This window comes from Bombina bombina, chromosome 4 (assembly GCF_027579735.1).
Source record: "Bombina bombina isolate aBomBom1 chromosome 4, aBomBom1.pri, whole genome shotgun sequence".
Classification (NCBI taxonomy): domain Eukaryota; kingdom Metazoa; phylum Chordata; class Amphibia; order Anura; family Bombinatoridae; genus Bombina; species Bombina bombina.
Window position 1 is genome coordinate 241,008,333 of NC_069502.1, and position 17,068 is coordinate 241,025,400.

At 37.6% G+C, this 17,068-nt stretch overlaps 1 protein-coding gene across 2 annotated transcripts in view; it reads left to right on the forward strand.

Annotated features, from left to right (window-relative positions):
* Nucleotides 1–17,068, forward strand: part of PIK3CB (phosphatidylinositol-4,5-bisphosphate 3-kinase catalytic subunit beta) — an 869,120-nt gene that overhangs the window by 811,081 nt on the left and 40,971 nt on the right. The gene's annotated exons all lie outside the window — the stretch shown is intronic.

The window sequence follows — 17,068 nt, forward strand, 5'->3', positions numbered from 1 at the left end:
CCATTAGTCTAACCCTTACACCCACTAACTTGAACATAACTAAAATAAATATAAATAAAAATTACAATTAATACCTAAATAATTCCTATTTAAAAGTAAATAAATACTTACCTGTAAAATAAACCCTAAGCTATAGTTATATTGTAGCTATATAACGGCTAGATTTAGAGTTGGGCGGTAGCCGTGAAAACCAGCGTTAGAGGCTCCTAACGCTGTTTTTTACCGCCCTCTGGTATTTGGAGTCAGTCAGGAAAGGGTCTAACGCTCACTTTGCAGCCGCAACTTTTCCATACCGCAGATCCCCCTACGCCATTTGCGTATCCTATCTTTTCAATGGGATCTTTCTAACGCCGGTATTTAGAGTCGTGGCTGAAGTGAGCGTTAGAAATCTAACGACAAAACTCCAGCCGCAGAAAAAAGTCAGTAGTTAAGAGCTTTCTGGGCTAACGCCGGTTTATAAAGCTCTTAACTACTGTGCTCTAAAATACACTAACACCCATAAACTACCTATGTACCCCTAAACCGAGGTCCCCCCACATCACCGCCACTCTATTAAAAAATTTTAACCCCTAATCTGCCGACCGCACGCCGCTGCCACCTACGTTATCCCTATGAACCCCTAATCTGCTGCCCCTAACACCGCCGACCCCTATATTATATTTATTAACCCCTAATCTGCCCCCCTCAACGTCGCCTCCACCTGACTACACTTATTAACCCCTAATCTGCCGACCGCACGCCGCTGCCACCTATGTTATCCCTATGAACCCCTAATCTGCTGCCCCTAACACCGCCGACCCCTATATTATATTTATTAACCCCTAATCTGCCCCCCTCAACGTCGCCTCCACCTGCCTACACTTATTAACCCCTAATCTGCCGACCGGACCGCACCACTATTATAATAAAGTTATTAACCCCTAATCCGCCTCACTCCCGCCTCAATAACCCTATAATAAATAGTATTAACCCCTAATCTGCCCTCCCTAACATCGCCGACACCTAACTTCAAGCATTAACCCCTAATCTGCCGACTGGAGCTCACCGCTATAATAAATTTTTTAACCCCTAAAGCTAATTCTAACCCTAACCCTAACACCCCCCTAACTTAAATATAATTTAAATCTAACTAAATAAATTAACTATTATTAAGTAAATTATTCCTATTTAAAGCTAAATACTTACCTGTAAAATAAACCCTAATATAGCTACAATATAAATTATAATTATATTGTAGCTATTTTAGGATTTATATTTATTTTACAGGTAACTTTGTAATTATTTTAACCAGGTACAATAGCTATTAAATAGTTAATAACAATTTAATAGTTACCTAGTTAAAATAATTACAAAATTACCTGTAAAATAAATCCTAACCTAAGTTACAATTAAACCTAACACTACACTATCAATAAATAAATTAAATTAAATACCTACAATTACCTACAATTAAACCTAACACTACACTATCAATAAATTAATTAAATACAATACCTACAAATAAATACATTTAAATAAAGTAACTAAAGTACAAAAAATAAAAAAGAACTAAGTTACAAAAAATAAAAAAATATTTACAAACATTAGAAAAATATTGCAACAATGTTAAACTAATTACACCTACTCTAAGCCCCCTAATAAAATAACAAAGCCCCCCAAAATAAAAAAATGCCCTACCCTATTCTAAATTAAAAAAGTTCAAAGCTCTTTTACCTTACCAGCCCTGAAAAGGGCCCTTTGCGGGCATGCCCCAAAGAATTCAAGATGGCGTCCCTCGAATTCCGATTGGCTGATAGGATTCTATCAGCCAATCGGAATTAAGGTAGGAATATTCTGATTGGCTGATGGAATCAGCCAATCAGATTCAAGTTCAATTCGATTGGCTGATCCAATCAGCCAATCAGATTGAGCTCGCATTCTATTGGCTGTTCCGATCAGCCAATAGAATGCGAGCTCAATCTGATTGGCTGATTGGATCAGCCAATCGGATTGAACTTGAATCTGATTGGCTGATCCCATCAGCCAATCAGAATATTCATACCTTAATTCCGATTGGCTGATAGAATCCTATCAGCCAATCGGAATTCGAGGGACGCCATCTTGGATGACGTCATTTAAAGGAACCGTCATTCGGCGAGTAGGCGTCGCTTGAAGAGGTTGGATCCGCGTCGGCTGGGAAGAAGATGGCTCCGCTCCGGAAGAAAGAAGATTGAAGATGCGGCTTGATAGAAGACTTCATCCCGATGATGGACTTCCGACTTCAGCCCGATGATGGAGTTCTTCAGCCGCCGCTTGGATCAAGACTTCGGACCCTCTTCTGGACCGATCGCTGAACCCGGTGAGGTGAAGACAAGGTAGGGAGATCTTCAGGGGCTTAGTGTTAGGTTTATTTAAGGGGGGTTTGGGTTAGATTAGGGGTATGTGGGTGGTGGGTTGTAATGTTGGGGGGGGGGTATTGTACGTTTTTTTTTTTACAGGCAAAAGAGCTGAATTCTTTGGGGCATGCCCCGCAAAGGGCCCTTTTCAGGGCTGGTAAGGTAAAAGAGCTTTGAACTTTTTTAATTTAAAATAGGGTAGGGCATTTTTTTATTTTGGGGGGCTTTGTTATTTTATTAGGGGGCTTAGAGTAGGTGTAATTAGTTTAAAATTGTTGTAATATTTTTCTAATGTTTGTAAATATTTTTTTATTTTTGTAACTTAGTTCTTTTTTATTTTTTGTACTTTAGTTAGTTTATTTCATTGTAGTTATTTGTAGGTATTTTATTTAATTAATTTATTGATAGTGTAGTGTTAGGTTTAATTGTATTTATTTGAAGGTAGTTTATTTAATTAATTTATTGATAGTGTAGTGTTAGGTTTAATTGTAACTTAGGTTAGGATTTATTTTACAGGTAATTTTGTAATTATTTTAACTATTTTAGCTATTAAATAGTTATTAACTATTTAATAGCTATTGTACCTGTTTAAAATAATTACAAAGTTGCCTGTAAAATAAATATTAATCCTAAAATAGCTACAATATAATTATAATTTATATTGTAGCTATATTAGGGTTTATTTTACAGGTAAGTATTTAGCTTTAAATAGGAATAATTTATATAACAAGAGTTAATTTATTTAGTTAGATTTAAATTATATTTAACTTAGGGGGGTGTTAGTGTTAGGGTTAGACTTAGCTTTAGGGGTTAATCCATTTATTAGACTAGCGGCGAGATCCGATCGGCAGATTAGGGGTTAATTATTGTAGGTAGCTGGCGGCGACGTTGTGGGGGGCAGATTAGGGGTTAATAAATATAATATAGGGGTCGGCGGTGTTAGGGGCAGCAGATTAGGGGTACATAGGTATAATGTAGGTTGCGGCGGTATACGGAGCGGCAGATTAGGGGTTAAAAAAAATATGCAGGTGTCAGCGATAGCGGGGGCGGCAGATTAGGGGTTAATAAGTGTAAGGTTAGGGGTGTTTAGACTCGGGGTACATGTTAGAGTGTTAGGTGCAGACGTAGGAAGTGTTTCCCCATAGTAAACAATGGAGCTGCGTTAGGAGCTGAACGCTGCTTTTTTGCAGGTGTTAGGTTTTTTTCAGCTCAAACAGCCCCATTGTTTCCTAAGGGGGAATCGTGCACGAGCACGTTTTTGAAGCTGGCCGCGTCCGTAAGCACCGCTGGTATCGAGAGTTGCAGTGGCGTTAAATATGCTATATGCTCCCTTTTTGGAGCCTAACGCAGCCCTTCTATGAACTCTAAATACCAGCGGTATTTAAAAGGTGCGGGGGGAAAAAAGCACGCGTAGCTAACGCACCCCTTTGGCCGCAGAACTCTAAATCTAGCCGTTAGGTTTTAATTTTTATTTCACAGGCAAGTTTGTATTTATTTTAACTAGGTAGACTAGTTACTAAATAGTTATTAACTATTTACTAGCTATCTAGTTAAAATAAATACAAATTTACCTGTAAAGTAAATACAAATTTACCTGTAAAATAAAACCTAACACATAACCTTACACTACAATTAAATACAATTAACTAAATTACAAAAAAAAAAAAAACAACCACTAAATTACACAAAATAAAAAATATTTAAACTAATTACACCTAATTACACCTAATCTAATAGCCCTATCAAAATAAAAAAAGACCCCCCCCCCAAATAAAAAAAAACCTAGCCTAAACTGCCAATAGCCCTTAAAATCGGCTCTTTTACCTGTAAAAAAAAAAAAATACAAACAACCTCCCAACATTAAAACCCACCACCCACACAACCAACTCCCCCCCCCAAATAAAAAAACCTATCTTAAAAAAACCTAAGCTCCCCATTGCCCTGAAAAGGGCATTTGGATGGACATTGCCCTTAAAAGGGCATTTAGTTTTTTTCCAGCCCAAATCCTAAGCTAAAAATAAAATTCACCCAATAAACCCTTAAAAAAAACTAACGCTAACCCCCAAAGATCCACTTACAGTTTTTGAAGACCGGACATCCATCCTCAATGAAGCCGGGAGAAGTCTTCATCCAAGCGGCAAGAAGTCCTCAACAAAGCCGGGAGTTGTCTTCATCCAAGCGGCAAGAAGTCTTCTTCCAGATGGCATCTTCTATCTTCATCCTTCCGACGCGGAGCGGCTCCATCTTCAAGACATCCGGTGTGGAGCATCCTCTTCAATCGACGCTTCTGAAGAATGAAGGTTCCTTTAAGGGACGTCATCCAAGATAGCATCCCTTGAATTCCGATTGGCTGGTAGAATTCTATCAGCCAATCGGAATTAAAGGTGACAAAATCCTATTGGCTGATGCAATGAGCCAATAGGATTAAGCTTGCATTCTATTGGCTGTTCCAATCAGCCAATAGAATGCAAGCTCAATCATATTGGCTGATTGGATCAGCCAATAGGACTGAAGCTCAATCCACTTGGCTGATTGCATCAGCCAATAGGATTTTTTCACCTTTAATTCCGATTGGCTGATTTTGAACAGCCAATCGGAATTCAAGGGACGCCATCTTGGATGACGTCCCTTAAAGGAACCTTCATTCTTCAGTAGCCGTCGATTGAAGAGGATGCTCCGCGCCGGATGTCTTGAAGATGGAGCCGCTCCGTGTCAGAAGGATAAAGAGGGTTTTTTTTATTTGCGGGGGGGGGGGGGGCTTTTTTATTTTGATAGGGCTATTAGATTAGGTGTAATTAGTTTAAATATTTGATAATTTCTTTTTTATTTTGTGTAATTTAGTGTTTGTTTTTGTAATTTAGTTAATTGTATTTAATTAATGTAATTTATTAAGGTGTTAATGTAAGACAGGTTAGGTTTTATTTTACAGGTAAATTTGTATTAATTTTAACTATATAGTTTGTAGATAGTTATTAAAGGGACACTGAACCCAAATTTTTTCTTTTGTAATTCAGATAGAGTATGCAATTTTAAGCAACTTTCTAATTTACTCCTATTATCAAATTTTCTTCGTTCTCTTGCTATCATTATTTGAAAAAGAAGGCATCTAAGCTTTTTTTTGGTTTCAGTACTCTGGACAGCACTTTTTTATTGGTGGATGAATTTATCCACCAATCAGCAAGGACAACCCAGGTTGTTCACCAAAAATGGGCCGGCATCTAAACTTACATTCTTGCATTTTAAATAAAGATACCAAGAGAATGAAGAAAATGTGATAATAGGAGTAAATTAGAAAGTTGCTTAAAATTTCATGCTCAATCTGAATCAAGAAAGAAAAATTTTGGGTACAGTGTCCTTTTAACTATTTACTAACTAGTTTACCTAGTTAAAATAAATACAAACTTAGCTGTGAAATAAAAATAAAACCTAAGATAGCTACAATGTAACTATTAGTTATATTGTAGCTAGTTTACGGTTTATTTTATAGGTAAGTATTTAGTTTTAAATATGAATTATTTAGTTAATGATACTAATTTTTATTTAGATTTATTTTAATTATGTTTAAGTTAGTGGGTGTTAGGATTACACTTAGGTTAGGGTTAGGTTTAGGGGTTTATAACTTTAGTATAGTGGCGGCGGTTTTGGGGCAGCAGATTAGGGGTTAATAACGGTAACGTAGGTTGCGGCGATGTTAGGGGCAGCAGATTAGGGTTAATAATAATTAACTAGTGTTTGTGATGCGGGAGTATGGCGGTTTAGGGGTTAATATGTTTATTATAGTGGCGGCGATGTCAGGAGCGGCAGATTAGGGGTTAATAATTTTATTTTAGTGTTTGTGATGCGGGAGGGCCTCGGTTTAGGGGTTAATAGGTAGTTTATGGGTGTTAGTGTACTTTTTAGCACTTTAGTTATGAGTTTTATGTTACGGATTTGTAACATAAAAGCCATAACTACTGACTTTCAGTTTACGGTATGGATCTTGTAGTTATGGACTGTACCGCTCACTTTTTGGCCGGACAGGCAAACTCGTAATACCGGCGCTGTGGAAGTCCTATTGAAAAAGCTGCGGTAGTGACGTTGCGTTACGGCCAAAAAAGTGTGCGATACAGATATATCTGCAAAACTCGTAATAGCAGCGGTAGTGAAAAAGCAGTGTTATGAGGCTTTTTCACTCATAACGCAAAACTTGTAATCTAGCTGTATGTTATTAAAGCTATTGATCAGGTCTCCTGATCGAATATATATTTCTTTCATAAAGGTGGTGATAAGTCCACAAGCTATTACAACTGGGAAATCCACTCTTAGAAAACACCAAGAGCCCTTAAAGTGATTGAAAACTTGAGCATAGATGCTCAATTCATAGGAAAGAATTTTAAAAATGAATGAGACTTGCATCCATCAAATGTGTAGGATATACTTATCTTCTGATATTTTCACCTTGTAATGCCAGAACAGTAAGTGCCGTTCCTCTGCCCTCCATATTCGTCAATTGACTGACAGATGACTTATCTGCAATCCACAAATCATTGTTCCCCCCAGGGGCGTTCAGCCCCTTTGCACAAACATCATGCCAGGGGGGAGAAACAATGTTTTGGGGATTGCAGATGAGTCATCTGTCAATCAATTGACGAATATGGCGGGCAGAGGAACAGCGCTTACCATTCTGTCATTACAAGGTGAAAATATCAGAAGATAAGTATATCTTACACATTTGATGAATGAAAGTCTCATTCATTTTTTAAATTCTTTCCTATGACTTGAGCGACTATGCTCAAGTTTACAATCACTTTAAAAACCTTCCCACTTTACTATAAAATGAGTCTTATCTTTGCCTCCGCAGTAGAAAGTTAAAGAATAGAGGTGCTCCAGATGTTCTACTGTGAGAGGGGTCTTCAGACTGAAATGAGGCCCATTTTCCCTAAGAGAGATACTTTTTGGACAAAGGGAAGTTTATGAAATATTGGGTAGTGGCACAATTACACCTGGTAGGTAAATCTTAGTGTTGTGCATCATAGCCAGGGGACTATTGTGACAGGTATTATTTATTATATGTTATGTATAGTATTTTGGGCTGCAGAAACCTTATATTTTTATTCATCCTATGTTTTTCTTTTTTGTATTGTGCATCATATATATATATATATATATTTAGTGCGTTGTTTAGGGTTTCACGCACGTTATTATTAGGCTTTGCTGGCATTGTTGGCGTGCCTTTTTTTGCTTAGCGTTTCAGCTTTGAGTGAATCTATATAGTGCTATTGATTTTGTGCGCTGTTCGGACGTGTGCATGCCAGCTTGATTGTGTGCCTTGCATGTTTAACACGTGTTGGCTTTTGTTTGCACGAGGGTACATGTATGCTGAAACATGCACTTATCATTTTGTGCTGGCTTTGTTTGTGCACCTATTTTTGTTTAGTGCGTGTCAGATTTGCGTGCATTTATATAGTGCTATTGATTTTGTGCGCTGTTAAGACGTGTACATGCCAGCTTGATTTCTTTAGTGCGCTGCTCAGACATTTATGCATTACCTATGGGAAATTACTTCACATGGCCACCAGGAAGAGGCAAAGAGACCCCCAACAAAGTATTAAATATCCCTCTCACTTCCCATACCCTCCCAGTAGTTCTTTGCCTCATTTCATGGAGGTAGGCAGAGATTCAGTTTGTATTGTCCTCAATGGATAGTTTCCTTCAAGAGAGGGCAGGGAGGTTGTTTAAGAGCCATATAATACTCTTAGTAGAGTTTTGGTATACTAGCTACTGGATGTCACAGGGAAGTTCCCATGCCTCCTTCCAGATTATTTGAGCTATCCTCCCTTTGTATGCAAACAGTGTTGCACTGATTTTCTTTTCTGCTTTAAGGGCCTAGTCTGGATGTGAAGAATCTGTGGAATTTCCTTAAGAGAGCTAAAGCTGGGTAAGTCCTGATCTTGTACTTGTACGTGTACTAATGGCTTGTTGCCTAATAGGGTAGGACATATGCCCACATTGCATACAGCCTAAGATGGGGTTATGATAAGCTCCTGGACAATAAGGAGTTAGTAACTCTGTCTATTGCACCACTAATTTGAGTGATTTTGGAGACATTATTATTATTAGTTATTTGTAGAGCGCCGACAGATTCCGCAGACATGCAAAGAGGCCATTACTGAGAGGGGTTAATAAATGTAGTATTCTGCACATAGTCTGTGAGCTATTTCCTCACACTCATATCTGCAATAATTCCCAATACAGGGGCTAGTAGCCTTGGAGGGAGGCATTTGAAGAGAACCCACCACATCAAAATGTGGGGCTTTGAGGCATAAAATGTACATTGAAAAATATGATTTTATGACTGGAGCGATCTTGTCAAGAAGACCGGCGGCGGCAGGGTTTATTCCCCCCCCCCCCCATGGGTCTGGTTTGGCGCGTGGCTTGGTAGGTCTGTTATGAGACCTAGAGAACATCTCCTCCTTAGCATGATCAATGTGCAGTCTTCATTAGCTCTTAGATTAAAGGAATAGTCTAGTCAAAATTAAACTTTCATGATTCTGTTAAAGCATGCCATTTTAAGCAACTTTCTAATTGACTCATATTATCAATTTTTCTTTGTTCGTTTGGTATCTTTATTTGAAAAAGCAAGAATGTAAGCAAAGGAGCCAACCCATTTTTGGTTCAGGAGCCATACCTAGTTTCTATATGGGATGTTTTCATGTCTGATGATTTATAAGCATTTCAGGGGCTTAACCATACTTGATTATTATATGGAAAATGCTCATGTTAGGTAATTTGTTAGCATTACCAGGGCTTAACAATATTTAGTCTACACATGGAAAGTTTTTATGTATGATAATTTTAAGCTTTTCAGGGCGTTAACCATATTTATTTATTATATGTTAAATGATCATGTCTGGTGATTTACTATCGTTACCAAGGTTTAAACATACTTCTTTAATACTTGGAATGTTCTCATGTCTGATGATTTTCTAGTATTACCAGGGTTTCACTTTTTTCTTATACAGAAAATGTCTGTTTAATTATCAAACTTGACCAGTGCTTAAGTACCTTATTTCCTAGATGGGAATTAATCATATATTGGGGTTTATAACATTCTCAAGGCTTATCTATACTTATGCATAGTTTTATTTGCAGCAATCTCCCCCCTGGGCATTTCCATATATGGAAGGTGCTATCTAGGCCATAGCTTCTGCAGAATGCACACGTGCAGGGTAGGGGGCAGAGTCGCATGGCACTTGACTAACGTAGTGCACAGTATAATGCTGATGCTTTCACAAAGCATGTGACATTATCCCCATGGAAACAAGCAAGCCTCTTGGCGACAAACAATAGTAGTACCTGCTGTCCCTCCTCAACATCTGTCTTTCTTGCATAAGTCATTATTCTCACATGCATACTTTGTTATATGATACCACAAGGTTTGGAGTAGGACACTGATAAGAGGAATGGAGCAGGCTGCAGTTATCAAAACTAAAGAGTAAGTAATTTTGCAGATCTTTGGAAATTTTACCTCAGTTGACCCTTTTATAATATGCATATAACTCAAAATGTTTTATGGTACTTTAAGTGTACTTATTTCTTATATATAGACATATTCATATATAGTGGTTTATCAGCGCGACCAGTGCTTAGACACTTATGTCTTTTATGTAAATTAAAAATCTCTGATTATTTTATTAGCACTGACAGTTTCTTCTTTATTGTATAGATAATATACTTATCTGGTAGTTTAATTATCTGGTAGTTTAATAACTTTTCCAGTACTTAACTATAATTCTTCCTTTATGGAAATAAACACATGTAGTGGTTATGTACCTCCCTAGTGCTTAAAAACTCTCATGTCGTCAATGGCACATAATTATCTTGATTGATGTTATCAGCATTAATAGTGCTTAAAGTGAATGTAAATTTTGATGCTAAAGTGCCCGGTTTTGAAAAATTTGATTAAAAACAGGGGCACTGTAATTCATCAAAATTTACATTTCACTCCTGTTGTAAAAAAAACGTACCTTTTAATCTTCACAGCAGCTCCAGCTTCCTCCGGTTGTCGCAAGCCATTTCTGATGTCGGAAATGATGGCTAGGTCATCCTCCAATCACAGCTTTCCCCCTGGGGGAATCAGTGTCTGATTCAACACTGTGATTGGAGGAAGACGGATGCCTCATTTTAGACCCAGGAAGAGGCTTTGCAACGGGTGGAGGAAGCTGGAGCTGCTGTGAAGATTAAAAGGTAAGCTTTTTTCCACAACAGGAGTGAAATGTAAATTTTGATGAATTACAGTGCCCCTGTTTTTAATCAAATTTTTCAAAACCGGTCACTTAAGCATCAAAATTGACATTCACTTTAACCATATTTCTTCTTATTTCTTATGTGGATAATACACATAATTGTTGATTCATCTGCTTTTCCAGACCTAACCATACTAGTTCTTTTAAAGCAAATGAATCAAATGGTTTATTTGCATTGCTAATGCTTATCCATACTCTCCTCTAATATAGACAATCATCATTACTGGTGGTTCATCAGCATCACCAGTCCTTGACATACTTATTCCTGTTTAGGAAATAATCTTATCTGGTGTATTTTATCTTTCCAGTGCTACTCATCCTATTTCTTATATAGAAATGATGTTTGCTGGAGATTGCTTAACAAGGCAAGTGGTTACTCATATTTATTTCTAATATATAAAGTAACTTATCTGATGGTTATCTAGCCTCCAGTGTTTAACCTTACTTATCTATTTCTTGTATAGGAAATAGGCATATCTGGTGGTCTAGGTCTTTTTCAGTATCTATTCATACTTCTTTCTAGAGAAGAAACAAAGAAAAAATTATACCTAGTATTTTATTGTGCTGCTAGTACTTGAACTTTATAGATAAGTGGTACCAGTGTTTAGACACACTTTCTTTGTTTTCCTGCTAATAATCTTACCTTGTTTTTCCTATAATTTCCTATGCTTGTCTGCACAGATTATGTCCTAGTGCTGATTAATTTTATGACTAGCATCTCAGTGCTTAATACATATGTATTGATTAATTGCACTTATTTTATCAGTACTTATTCACATTCTTTTTATCAGCATTCAAGCATGTCTTGAGGTTTATTAAAATTATAGCGCTCAGCCACATTGCAGTCTCTGTAATTTTTTAATTTCACATTGCATATTTTGTGATGTATAGCATGACCAGTACTTGTGCTGGTTTGTATTGCAATTTTTATTTTGTCTGTTCATAATGCTGTTTCATGTCTGAAGATAGATCTGAGGGCTTCCTGTCTCAATGTCAATCTGCCAAGAATTGGGTCGAGATCGAGGGATCCTCTTACAGTCAAGTCTCCCCAGGGAAAGGTTTCTTCTGTCCCTTGTTCTAGAGAATCCTGTAAAGGCAAGAGCCTTCTTTCAGTCAGTCTTAGATGTGGAATCTTTGGGAATTATAGTCCCAGTTCCAAGGTTAGAACAACACCATGGGTTTTATTCCAACCTCTTAATTGTTCCCATGATGCAGGGGACTTACAAGCCAGTTCTGGATTTAAAGACTTGAAGTTTCTCAAAGTTCCTTTTTTCAAGATGGAGCGAATTCTGACTATTTTGAATCTTGTTCTACAAGGGCAGTTTATGTTTATAATAGATTTGATTAATACTTTTCTTCATATCCCAATCACAATGATCGTCATTAGTTTCTTAATTTTGCATTCCTGGGCAAACGTTTTCAATTTGTTGATCTTCCTTTTGGTTTGGTCACTTTTCAAACATTAAGTTTTGGGAACGTTCTTGTCTTTAATAAGAGCTTGGGGTATTTTTGTGATTCTTTAATAGTTGATAATAGGAGTAAATTAAAAAGTTGCTTAAAATTGCATGCTTTATCTGAATCATGAATGTTTAATTTTGACTAAACAATCCCTTTAAGCTTCTGTTGATCAAATTTGCAAGGCAGTTACTTGGTTCCATACCACTGTTACCTAGCAGTTATCTTATCTGAAGGCTTCTTTCTTTATATTTTCCACAAAAAAACATAATTTATGTAAGAACTTACCTGATAAATTCATTTCTTTCATATTAGCAAGAGTCCATGAGCTAGTGACGTATGGGATATACATTCCTACCAGGAGGGGCAAAGTTTCCCAAACCTCAAAATGCCTATAAATACACCCCTCACCACACCCACAATTCAGTTTAACGAATAGCCAAGAAGTGGGGTGATAAAAAAGTGCGAAAGCATATAAAATAAGGAATTGGAATAAATGTGCTTTATACAAAATCATAACCACCACAAAAAAAGGGCGGGCCTCATGGACTCTTGCTAATATGAAAGAAATGAATTTATCAGGTAAGTTCTTACATAAATTATGTTTTCTTTCATGTAATTAGCAAGAGTCCATGAGCTAGTGACGTATGGGATAATGATTACCCAAGATGTGGATCTTTCCACACAAGAGTCACTAGAGAGGGAGGGATAAAATAAAGACAGCCAATTCCTGCTGAAAATAATCCACACCCAAAATAAAGTTTAATGAAAAACATAAGCAGAAGATTCAAACTGAAACCGCTGCCTGAAGTACTTTTCTACCAAAAACTGCTTCAGAAGAAGAAAATACATCAAAATGGTAGAATTTAGTAAAAGTATGCAAAGAGGACCAAGTTGCTGCTTTGCAAATCTGATCAACCGAAGCTTCATTCCTAAACGCCCAGGAAGTAGAAACTGACCTAGTAGAATGAGCTGTAATCCTCTGAGGCGGAGTTTTACCCGACTCAACATAGGCAAGATGAATTAAAGATTTCAACCAAGATGCCAAAGAAATGGCAGAAGCTTTCTGGCCTTTTCTAGAACCGGAAAAGATAACAAATAGACTAGAAGTCTTTCGGAAAGATTTAGTAGCTTCAACATAATATTTCAAAGCTCTAACAACATCCAAAGAATGCAACGATTTATCCTTAGAATTCTTAGGATTAGGACATAATGAAGGAACCACAATTTCTCTACTAATGTTGTTGGAATTCACAACTTTAGGTAAAAATTCAAAAGAAGTTCGCAACACCGCCTTATCCTGATGAAAAATCAGAAAAGGAGACTCACAAGAAAGAGCAGATAATTCAGAAACTCTTCTGGCAGAAGAGATGGCCAAAAGGAACAAAACTTTCCAAGAAAGTAATTTAATGTCCAATGAATGCATAGGTTCAAATGGAGGAGCTTGAAGAGCCCCCAGAACCAAATTCAAACTCCAAGGAGGAGAAATTGACTTAATGACAGGCTTTATACGAACCAAAGCTTGTACAAAACAATGAATATCAGGAAGAATAGCAATCTTTCTATGAAAAAGAACAGAAAGAGCAGAGATTTGTCCTTTCAAGGAACTTGCGGACAAACCCTTATCTAAACCATCCTGAAGAAACTGTAATATTCTTGGTATTCTAAAAGAATGCCATGAAAAATGATGAGAAAGACACCAAGAAATATAAGTCTTCCAGACTCTATAATATATCTCTCTAGATACAGATTTACGAGCCTGTAACATAGTATTAATCACAGAGTCAGAGAAACCTCTTTGACCAAGAATCAAGCGTTCAATCTCCATACCTTTAAATTTAAGGATTTCAGATCCTGATGGAAAAAAGGACCTTGAGACAGAAGGTCTGGTCTTAACGGAAGAGTCCACGGTTGGCAAGAGGCCATCCGGACAAGATCCGCATACCAAAACCTGTGAGGCCATGCCGGAGCTACCAGCAGAACAAACGAGCATTCCTTCAGAATCTTGGAGATTACTCTTGGAAGAAGAACTAGAGGCGGAAAGATATAGGCAGGATGATACTTCCAAGGAAGTGATAATGCATCCACTGCCTCCGCCTGAGGATCCCGGGATCTGGACAGATACCTGGGAAGTTTCTTGTTTAGATGAGACGCCATCAGATCTATTTCTGGAAGTTCCCACATTTGAACAATCTGAAGAAATACCTCTGGGTGAAGAGACCATTCGCCCGGATGCAACGTTTGGCGACTGAGATAATCCGCTTCCCAATTGTCTATACCTGGGATATGAACCGCAGAGATTAGACAGGAGCTGGATTCCGCCCAAACCAAAATTCGAGATACTTCTTTCATAGCCAGAGGACTGTGATTCCCTCCTTGATGATTGATGTATGCCACAGTTGTGACATTGTCTGTCTGAAAACAAATGAACGATTCTCTCTTCAGAAGAGGCCAAAACTGAAGAGCTCTGAAAATTGCACGGAGTTCCAAAATATTGATCGGTAATCTCACCTCCTGAGATTCCCAAACTCCTTGTGCCGTCAGAGACCCCCACACAGCTCCCCAACCTGTGAGACTTGCATCTGTTGAAATTACAGTCCAGGTCGGAAGCACAAAAGAAGTCCCCTGAATTAAACGATGGTGATCTGTCCACCACGTTAGAGAGTGTCGAACAATCGGTTTTAAAGATATTAATTGAGATATCTTTGTGTAATCCTTGCACCATTGATTCAGCATACAGAGCTGAAGAGGTCGCATGTGAAAACGAGCAAAGGGGATCGCGTCCGATGCAGCAGTCATAAGACCTAGAATTTCCATGCATAAGGCTACCGAAGGGAATGATTGTGACTGAAGGTTTCGACAAGCTGCAATCAATTTTAGACGTCTCTTGTCTGTTAAAGACAGAGTCATGGACACTGAATCTATCTGGAAACCCAGAAAGGTTACCCTTGTCTGAGGAATCAATGAACTTTTTGGTAAATTGATCCTCCAACCATGATCTTGAAGAAACAACACAAGTCGATTCGTATGAGATTCTGCTAAATGTAAAGACTGAGCAAGTACCAAGATATCGTCCAAATAAGGAAATACCACAATACCCTGTTCTCTGATTACAGACAGAAGGGCACCGAGAACCTTTGAAAAAATTCTTGGAGCTGTAGCTAGGCCAAACGGTAGAGCCACAAACTGGTAATGCTTGTCCAGAAAAGAGAATCTCAGGAACTGATAATGATCTGGATGAATCGGAATATGCAGATATGCATCCTGTAAATCTATTGTGGACATATAATTCCCTTGCTGAACAAAAGGCAAGATAGTCCTTACAGTTACCATCTTGAACGTTGGTATCCTTACATAACGATTCAATATTTTTAGATCCAGAACTGGTCTGAAGGAATTCTCCTTCTTTGGTACAATGAAGAGATTTGAATAAAACCCCATTCCCTGTTCCGGAACTGGAACTGGCATAATTACTCCAGCCAACTCTAGATCTGAAACACAATTCAGAAATGCTTGAGCTTTCACTGGATTTACTGGGACACGGGAAAGAAAAAATCTCTTTGCAGGAGGTCTCATCTTGAAACCAATTCTGTACCCTTCTGAAACAATGTTCTGAATCCAAAGATTGTGAACAGAATTGATCCAAATTTCTTTGAAAAAACGTAACCTGCCCCCTACCAGCTGAGCTGGAATGAGGGCCGCACCTTCATGTGGACTTAGAAGCAGGCTTTGCCTTTCTAGCAGGCTTGGATTTATTCCAGACTGGAGATGGTTTCCAAACTGAAACTGCTCCTGAGGATGAAGGATCAGGCTTTTGTTCTTTGTTGAAACGAAAGGAACGAAAACGATTATTAGCCCTGTTTTTACCTTTAGATTTTTTATCCTGTGGTAAAAAAGTTCCTTTCCCACCAGTAACAGTTGAAATAATAGAATCCAACTGAGAACCAAATAATTTGTTACCCTGGAAAGAAATAGAAAGTAGAGTTGATTTAGAAGCCATATCAGCATTCCAAGTCTTAAGCCATAAAGCTCTTCTAGCTAAAATAGCTAGAGACATAAACCTGACATCAACTCTGATAATATCAAAAATGGCATCACAGATAAAATTATTAGCATGCTGAAGAAGAATAATAATATCATGAGAATCATGATTTGTTACTTGTTGCGCTAAAGTTTCCAACCAAAAAGTTGAAGCTGCAGCAACATCAGCCAATGATATAGCAGGTCTAAGAAGATTACCTGAACACAGATAAGCTTTTCTTAGAAGGGATTCAATTTTCCTATCTAAAGGATCTTTAAACGAAGTACCATCTGACGTAGGAATGGTAGTACGTTTAGCAAGGGTAGAAATAGCCCCATCAACTTTAGGGATTTTGTCCCAAAATTCTAACCTGTCAGACGGTACAGGATATAATTGCTTAAAACGTTTAGAAGGAGTAAAGGAATTACCCAATTTATCCCATTCTTTGGAAATTACTGCAGAAATAGCATTAGGAACAGGAAAAACTTCTGGAATAACCACAGGAGATTTAAATACCTTATCTAAACGTTTAGAATTAGTATCAAGAGGACCAGAATCCTCTATTTCTAAAGCAATTAATACTTCTTTAAGTAAAGAACGAATAAATTCCATTTTAAATAAATATGAAGATTTATCAGCATCAATCTCTGAAACAGAATCCTCTGAACCAGAAGAGTCATCAGAATCAGAATGATGATGTTCATTTAAAAATTCATCTGTAGGGAGAGAAGTTTTAAAAGATTTTTTACGTTTACTAGAAGGAGAAATAACAGACATAGCCTTCTTGATGGATTCAGAAACAAAATCTCTTATGTTATCAGGAACATTCTGCACCTTAGATGTTGAAGGAACTGCAACAGACAATGGTACTTTACTAAAGGAAATATTATCTGCATTAACAAGTTTGTCATGACAATTAATACAAACAACAG